Source organism: Meles meles, chromosome 6 (genome assembly GCF_922984935.1).
Source record: "Meles meles chromosome 6, mMelMel3.1 paternal haplotype, whole genome shotgun sequence".
NCBI classification, from domain to species: domain Eukaryota; kingdom Metazoa; phylum Chordata; class Mammalia; order Carnivora; family Mustelidae; genus Meles; species Meles meles.
In genome coordinates, this window is record NC_060071.1 from 107847279 (window position 1) to 107856060 (window position 8782).

Sequence of the window (8782 nt, forward strand, 5' to 3'; positions counted from 1 at the left end):
ACGTTGGCAGTGTGTTGGGGATGTCCTGGGACTTCTAGCAGCTACGGCCCTGTTGGAGGTCTCTGATGAATCGCAGGCCCAGGAGTGATGGCAGCAGCCTGGAGTCCAGTTCCTTCTACCCCCAGGGAAGCAGTAGGACTCACCTAGTTTCTCAGTGTCCTGGAGAGTTTAGGTGCCAACAGTTAGCCTGCAGTTTGGAGTAGGAGGAGCCAAAACGAGAAGCCAGTTTTTCCAGAACTGGTAAGCTAAGTGTACAAAGAGATCCAGATGCAGGAATTGCTGAGACTTACCCCCTCAGCGGATCTAGTCAAAGGCCCTCAATGCTTTCTCATGAGGGAATGTTTTTCTCGTGCTCTTCCTCTTAGCAGTAGGAAACTGGCTTTTGTTTGCTAGCAGAAATGTTGCTTGCTCTAGTCTTGGGGGCTCGGCAAATGTCTTGACTCACAGGGTGGAGCAGCCTGGCAGTAAGTAAATGTGGGAACCTGGGGAGAAGGGTCAGGTGGGCCCGACATTGGACGGTGCCCTCTCAGTGAGGCACCTTGTGAGGCACGTGGGTTTCCACTGTTAGCGCACACAGAGGCACCAAGACCGGAAGAAAAATCCTGGCTGTGGCCGAGGGTTCTTTAGCCTGAACTGAGGGTTGGGTTCACATCAGAGACATGACTTTCCCTCCTTTACCTGTAATATAAGTTATGAACCTCCCCTATGTACTGCTTGGAAATAGGATTTGTACTGTTTTCCTTCACGTGATTTTTACCCCTACAAGTGAATGCAGTGCAATAGCCAGTGATTTTTTTAAATTACCAGTTACTAAAAAATATTCCCGATTACAGCTGGCTAGGAAATGCTCCTGTGCTTTCCCGAGGTGTGGCTGGGTGTGGTGGTGTGCACGCACACTCAGCCTGGGCGGGGAGGGCCCAGCAACATGCCCCCAGCCGCACTAAACATTGGCAGTGTATCTCCTGATCCGAGCTGCTCGTAGGTTATTCCATTTTGCTGCCCTCTTTTTGGGGGAAGGCGGGGGTGGGGTTCTGGGAGGGAAGAAGTACGTGGAGAACCAAGACATTTGTTGAAATTCCACGTGGTTGTGAGAGGCGTTGCGAAGCCCTAGATGCTTTATACAATTTAATAAAGGCACTCTTTACGCAACAGCCAAGGTGGAGAGAATCGGTAGAACCCTCCCATAGAAAGAAAACATGGGAAATGATAAAAGGAAAAAAAAAAAAGTTGGGCTTCAAAAGACCCTTGGAGATTATTTATAGAAACAACCTCAGACAATGAGAACTGACTAAATTATTTTCCAGTGTTAGATAGTCTGGTATCACTGAGGGAACTTTCCATCTGATTAAAAATAATTATTGCTGGCGTTAAATCCAGTTGGAATCACCCCGCACGATTTATCTTCTATGTCATGCTGCTACCATATGCCCGACTTTGTGGAGCAGAAACATTCTCTTTCATTCTGATAAATAGTACTTTGTAAATATTTAGAGACGGAAGCACTGGATCGCTGAGCCGTTCTGACAGGGAACATGTGCAAACGAGCCGGTTACGCATGTTCCTGACAGAGACTCCGTTTGAGGGGTAGGGCCCCGAAGCGTTGCTGGAGCCAGGTACGCCTTTCCCAGAAGTCTTGTTCGCAAATGACGGCTGCTGAAGCCGCGTGGCAGGGCTCTGCGGCGTGAGCCGTGCTTTCCAACAGTGCACACAACACTTCGCAGTAAGACGTCTTGCTGTCTGGCTGATGCTGTATCCATTGATAAACAGCCATAGTTATTAAACTGGCTTTTTCTGGATCACTTGATTCAAGGAAGAAATCGTATTTAGTGTGACCTTATTTGGAGAAAGGGACCTTACAGAGGTGATCAGGTGAAAATGAGGTCAGTAGGGTGGGTCCCTAATCCACCCCAGTCCTTACAAAAGGGGGAAATTTGGACACAGAGACAAACATAGAGGGAAGACAGTGTGAAGATACATAGAAGATTGTCACCTGCGAGCCCAGAAGTAAGGCCTAGAACAGCTTTTCCCCCTCACAGCCCTTAGAAGGAACCAACCCAGCCAATGTCTTGATTTGGGATTTCTGGTCTCTGAAACTGTGAGATAATGAGTTTCTGTTGCTGGAGCCACCCAGTCTTGATTCTTTGTTACAGCAGCCTTAGCAAACACGTACAGAAAGAAACCACACCCAGTGCTCTTTGGGAGTGGGGCTGTCTGTTTGGGGAATTTGAGTTCGGTAAAAGAGAGGGACTTCCACTTTACTCTCCAGGTAGGAGCTGTTTGGAGGAATCCCTGTTCCTCTCTCCCCTCCTGTGAGAAGGAGTAGCTCATGGGATCACCGACACTGGGATGCAGGTCCCTAACTGTGGGCCCAGCATATTGCACTTTGTTCTCTCTGGGACTGTCACACCTTCAAACTCCGCCTCCTCTCCATCTACTCTGCTTCCTGCAGCAAACTGTCCAAGCCAAGCTGCACACTCCTGGTGGTTGGGTGACCCCCTTCCTCCCGGGCTTTACTTGGGCTCCATTTGAATGAAAAGCATCAGAAGTTCATCAGTCTCAGGCCCAAGCTGTCTCTCTGTCTTGCATCTGCAGTGACAGTGCTGGTGGTCTGACATCTGTTGTCTTCGTCCCTTGTGAGGATATTCTGTTTTCCAGGACTGTAGCACCTGGGATAGACTCCTTAGAGTTTACTTGATTTAATGGTAGCTTGTGGGGGGTCCTTGACTCTTGTAAGGAGTAGAATTGGATACACGATACTCAGCCTCATAGTTTGTGTATGGGTGTGCCTTCCTCAGAATGGGAACTGTTAGAAAAACATAAATAGTAGTGATTTCAGCATTAGTTACCATTGGATTTGAGTTGGAAATTTCTGTTCATGCCATTTATGAACATCTGACACGTACCCCAAAATGAGGAAACTTGCCAGATCAGCATTTCTCTGTAATTGTTGATGTTTCAATTAGCCTATAGAAAATCATTCTCTAACTATGTCTAGACCATTTCCAATGCACTTTTTTAAAAAGGAATATCTTGGGGAGCCTGGGTGGCTCGTGGGTTAAGACTCTGCCTTCAGCTCAGGTCATGATCTCAGAGTCCTGGGATTGAGCCCCTCATCGGGCTCTCTGCTCAGTGGGGAGCCTGCTTTCCCTCTCTCTCTGCCTGCTTCTCTGCCTACTTGTGATCTCTCTCTCTGTGTCAAATAAATAAATAAAATCTTTAAAAAAAAAAAAAAAAAGGAATATCTCATCTGCCCCATTCTGCCCCCATCCTGAAATCTGTAGCTTTAAATTTAGCATCTATCAGGAGCAAGGGTGAATATCTTAGGACATATGTCTTACCTTACATGGTTAAAAATCATTTATCCATCTTGAATACATCTCCCCAAATATTAACCATGTGTTATTTATCAGGGTGAAAGAGGTTTTTCTAGTCAGCAAAGTCAGGGTCTAGTAGCTCTCTGATACAGAAAATGAATTGTGCAGAAAATAATGTCAATTGTCATTAGAAACAAAGAGCAAGAGGAAGAAAAAGAAGGAAAATGTAGGACAAAGGAGCAAATTCACTGTTGTTCAAGTGCCCAGAAAAGATGCTATAAGGAGTTAGAGAGCCTCCTTTTCTTGTCCTGGAATGGATGGACCAGAGCCCAGCCATGCAGTCAGACGGGGGTGGGGTGCGGTGGGAAAAAGGAGTGTGGGGAGAGGAAGAAGGAGATAAGGAGTGGATGCTAGCAAAGTATGGAGACACAGAGATAAAGAAGTAGAGGAAAGTATGTGTCTGCATATATTTTCTCCTGATTGAATGTACACGGTTAAATTAAACACCAGGGCTTTTCTAAAGACTCACCAATTCCTATAGTTAAATACTAGGCAATGGTATTTTAAAATAGCATTTATGTAGAATATAGGTCCATAGTTCTTTATCCTTCTTTAAATAAGAACCAATTTACATAGAAGAATTCAGGTTTTGCAAGTGATGCACGCAGATGGTCCAGGTTGACATGTCTCTAATGGAAACAACAGATGATTTGGAAAAGAGCAGATTCAGCATTTTTCACTAACTGGTGAGGAGGAGAAGGTGTTTAACTCTGAGTAGCAAAAACAGTATGTGCCCAAGGACTACAGCCCACCGTTGTTACTAAAGGATGGGTGTGCAATTCATTTCCTATCCATGGGATGCATTTTCTGGTTTTGACTGTGGTGGACTATGACAGGGGCAGAGGAATACTGGAGGAACCCATGTTCACCCTGACTCCCAAGGAATATGGCACGGCAAGAAGTGGAAATGGAATGTCCCATCCGTGACACTCCAGAGTATAGCTCAAGGGGGTGAGGGGTTGATGTGTAATGATAATGATAAATTAAACATGCAGCTCCAGCTTAAATGAATCTAATACGCATTGGCAAGTGTTGGAGACTCTTTAGAAACAGATATGGACAGTTCTTGCTTAGAGCTTGGGTGCCATCCCAAAGATAGGGTTATTAACCTGTGGCTTTCATGCTTTTTGGAGAAGTACCAACGTATCCTGTCTCCAAGGAATGGTGTGTCTCATCTTCATGTTTTTGTACACACCATCAGAATGTTGCCCACTGCCTGCTTTGACTTTCTCAATTTTATATGATCTTCAAGGATTCTATAAAATCTCATCTTTTCCCATGAAATTTCTTGGCGTGCCCAGGCAGTGATGATTTTAATGTAATCCCATAAAGCTTAGTGTATATATTGTCCATAGCTGGTATGAATTTTGCTTCACTACCACACTGGGTTGATCAAAAAAATCTGAGTAATGAGTTCATCCCAAGCATTAAATTAGATGACTTGGAATTCCACTGGCCAGGATGACATAAAAATCAATCTCACTTCTTACTGGGATTTGCCTCCCCACCCCATTACTCAAAGGCCCCATGGGTCTTACAGACTCTAGCATAGTCTGACTTTTGTCCTTATTTGGTACTTCTGAGATGTTCCTTGTCCCACTCAGTTCTGCCTTCCATGCCACTGGGGGCATAGAGGCCTCTGAAAAGGCTGGGAGATCTAGAACACAGGGCATAGCCTTCCCTTAAAAACAGAACTCTACCATTCTCCTCTTAGTTTTGTCCACCTCCATACGATGCTAAAAAGGTTAAGCCTTGAAAACCCTGGGATTTACAAACCTCAATCCATTCTACTCTCAAGGAATCCTGTACCCTGGCTCCCTGTCTCATTTCCACCTCTACCCCTCCAAATATTTCCCAGTAATCTCTGCCCCACCCCCTGGCAAAGCCCATGTACCTGTCTTTCAGTGAGTCTTCAGAAATACATCTTGAGGAGGGGGTTTGGGGGGCAGGGTTGCTGATAACCCGTCAGTTCTCTTTTATTTACTCACCCAATTATGCTCTCATTTGGCATTTACCATATAGGGCTTTGTAGTTACTACTTGTTAACCTTTTCCAAGTCAGTGTCTCACCGATGCAACTAGATTATAAATATCTGCCCACACTGACCATACAGCAGAAATCTTTATAATCCTTAGAGTTCCAGGGATATAATGGTTTATTTTTATTAATAGATGAAGAAACACAGTTGGCAGTGTGTTTTTTGTTTTTTGTGTTTTTTTTCCTATCCATTTTCTCTTCACTGAATCTGGTAGGTTTTCTTGTAGGGCCTTTTGAAAGGTGAAAGAAATTCACTATAACCACTAAATGTGATTTATATTTTAGGACCTTGTTCAAACATCATCCCTTCAATGTAGCCTTCCCTGAATTCTCTAAATAAGAGTAATTTTTTTTTGCTCTAAGTTTATAAAATATTTTAACCCATTCTCTCCTTATCTTGGTCTAGATTTCTGGATATTGAGAAAATTGTGCGTGGGGTGGCTAAGGGCTCAGATTCTGGAACCAAATCACTAGGGTCCAAAATCTAGGTTTGTGACTTTGGACAGGTTTTCTCATTTGGAAAACAATGATAATAACAGTAGCAATCTCCTGTTAAGTATTAGGTGAGTTTATACACAGAAAGCACTTGGGACAGAGTGAGTATTCGGTATGCCATGGCCATTAATATATGCTGATTTGGATCACAGTGGTTCAGCATTAATTTAGAAATCTCTAATCATAGTAGTAACGTGATAATAACGTGGAGTGAATGGAAGGAAAAGAGATATATACTAATAAAAATGGATTTTTAAAAGAAATCACTGATTGAACATACACAGTAATCAAAACTAACTGATAAAATGTTTCCTCAATGAGCACCTTTGATGATCTGCTTCAAAGAAGGAAATTATCTGTAGTTAGCATATCTGTTTTTGCAAAGAGTGTTTCTAAAGTGTCTGAGTGTTGAAAACAATTTGCTCTGCCCAGTGCTGGAGAGACTTGACAGTTTTATGTAATCATGGATGCTAGATACATGTACATTTCACGAACCAAATAAAGGTGTGGTTCTACATCAAAAAAAAGAAGTTACCATATTATTTTAAATGAGCCAAGTTAAGTAATGTCTGATGGATGACAAACACTAATTTGTCTCAACTCAATGAGGCTTTCCCACTTGGTGATCGTTTAAGGATACCAAATACAAATGACCTGGAATGCTTTTAGGAACTGAATTAGACCCAGTTTTTCTAAAGATGATGGAGATGTAGTTTAGGTTGAGGCTCTTTGGAAAAAAAAAAAAAAGAGTAGAGATGGAGATTTGTTTGAAGGAGGTTTATTGGGGAGTGCTCTGAGGAACAACACCTGGAAGGAAGTGAGGGGAGCTGAACTGGGGGAGGGAGGTGAATTTTGATGAAGTTGCCACAGAGATCTGTTTTGATCCCATAGGAGCTCTGGAGCTAAGGTTGGCCCTTCATAATTACCCAAAATTGAGGCGAGGGTCTAGGCTTCTGTATGAACAACACACACACACACACACACACACACACACACGCACGCACGCGCATGCGCACACACAAACACACACACAGACACACACACTGACCAGCCTGGGAAAGGAAGGGACAGTTAACACTGTGCAGTGTAGCTCCTGTCAACTGTTGGCAATCGCAGAGGGTAACTTAACTGTGAGGCTTCATCAGCCACTCCAGAGAACTGAGGGAAGGAATGTCTAGATGCTGAAATCAGGATCTGGGTGTAACTTCACAGTGAGACAACAAATCATATGACGTGGTTTTAAAGTTTATGAAGGAGATGATGTACTGGCAGACCCTAATTTTAGTGCTGAACAAGTTACCCGTGTCTTCCTTACCCAGGGTTCTCATGTGGAAATTGGAGGTGCTCTATGAGAAGTGGCCCAGATGGATCTTAGAAGAAAAGAGTCAACTAAATCTGCCTTAGAACATTCATTGACAGCCCATTATCAAGGTTTATACTACTTTAATTAAACACGCTCCCAACACCTGGTGATTTTTGCCCTAGGACCAAAAGAACAGCTCATCCCTCCCTCGCCTATCGAATTTACTTTGATTCTTTGTGGCGCAAAAGTAGAGGTGGGGGGTGGGGAGGTCAGTCTGGCCATTATGTGGATGATGGAATTCATAGAATATTCTTCATCACCATCAGATCTATACTGAAAATGAGGAAAACGGAAGGATTCTGCCTCCGTGCTGGGAACTTGTGCACATCTTACTCTCTCATGGTGTCATAATACAGTGCATTTATTTTAAATTTGATTGAAACCCAGGAGTGAACAATGCATATTAGTTGATCCATGCATTTCAGCAAACAATAAATTTGAGTCCCTGGATTGATTTCTCTTTGCAAGCCAATAAAGTGAGTAGACCTTGCATAATTTATCACTGGTCATCCAATGTAATGTTTAAGTCAACAGATCTGCTCTGCTTCCTGTGTTTCCTCAGGGAGAGTAGCAGGCTTATTTAGGGGAGATCAGGATATAGCATCAGAGCTTTACTCTGAATCTTTCAAAACTCAACAAAAGGGCCATCCAGAACTTTCTGTTTTCTTTCTTGAGCGCACATGTGGATAAGGACAGACAGTTCATTTGTAGCCTTAGAAAGAAGATAATAGACCAAAATGAAACCCAAGTATATTTTTACCCATCAGATGAGTCATTTTCCCCGTGAGGTTAATGATCATTAATGACTTTAATTAGGGAGTCAGCCGAAGTATTTACCTTGGAAACTTGTATCCATGTGGTTTGCACTATTGGATTTTAGCTCTCTGCTGTGATGACGCCCTTTCAAAACACCCTATTACTGTGAAATCTCGTTGGTGCTGTCTGCTTAGGCTGCGGTCCTGGGGGCATATTTTACGTTGACAGTGGTGAGGTTTAGCCTGGCATTTAACTAACTGTGGGGCTAGAATTATTCTTGTTTATCTGAGTTTCCAACTTGGAATTTGTAAGATAAATGAGCCAGTTGCATCTATTCTCTAGCAATTAACTGGTAATTGGGGCATTTAATCAGAATCCTGACTTGAAGGACTTGAGCCTGATTAGATGCTGTTGGCATGAACAAAAGATCCAAATCCTAGTTTATCTCATTCATGTGCTATATTCACACCTTACGTCCGGATCAAACCCAGATCCAAATAAATGAATACTGACGAAAATGCTTTATGGAGGTGAAATAGATTTAGAAGCCAAGCTTCTTCAAAATACCTAGGTTAATAATATTATTTCTAGGGGTGCCTGGGTGGCTCAGTGGGTTAAGCCTCTACCTTCAGCTCAGGTCATGATCTCAGAGTCCTGGGATTGAATCCCCGCATCGGGCTCTCTGCTCGGCGGGGAGCCTGTTTCCCCCTCTCTCTCTACCTGCCTTTCTGCCTACTAGTGATCTCTGTCTGTCAAA

At 43.3% G+C, this 8782-nt stretch overlaps 1 pseudogene; it reads left to right on the forward strand.

The window, feature by feature from the left end:
• Window positions 1-4260: 4260 nt before the first annotated feature.
• LOC123943659 overlaps window positions 4261-8782 on the forward strand; it is a 5294-nt pseudogene continuing 772 nt past the window's right edge.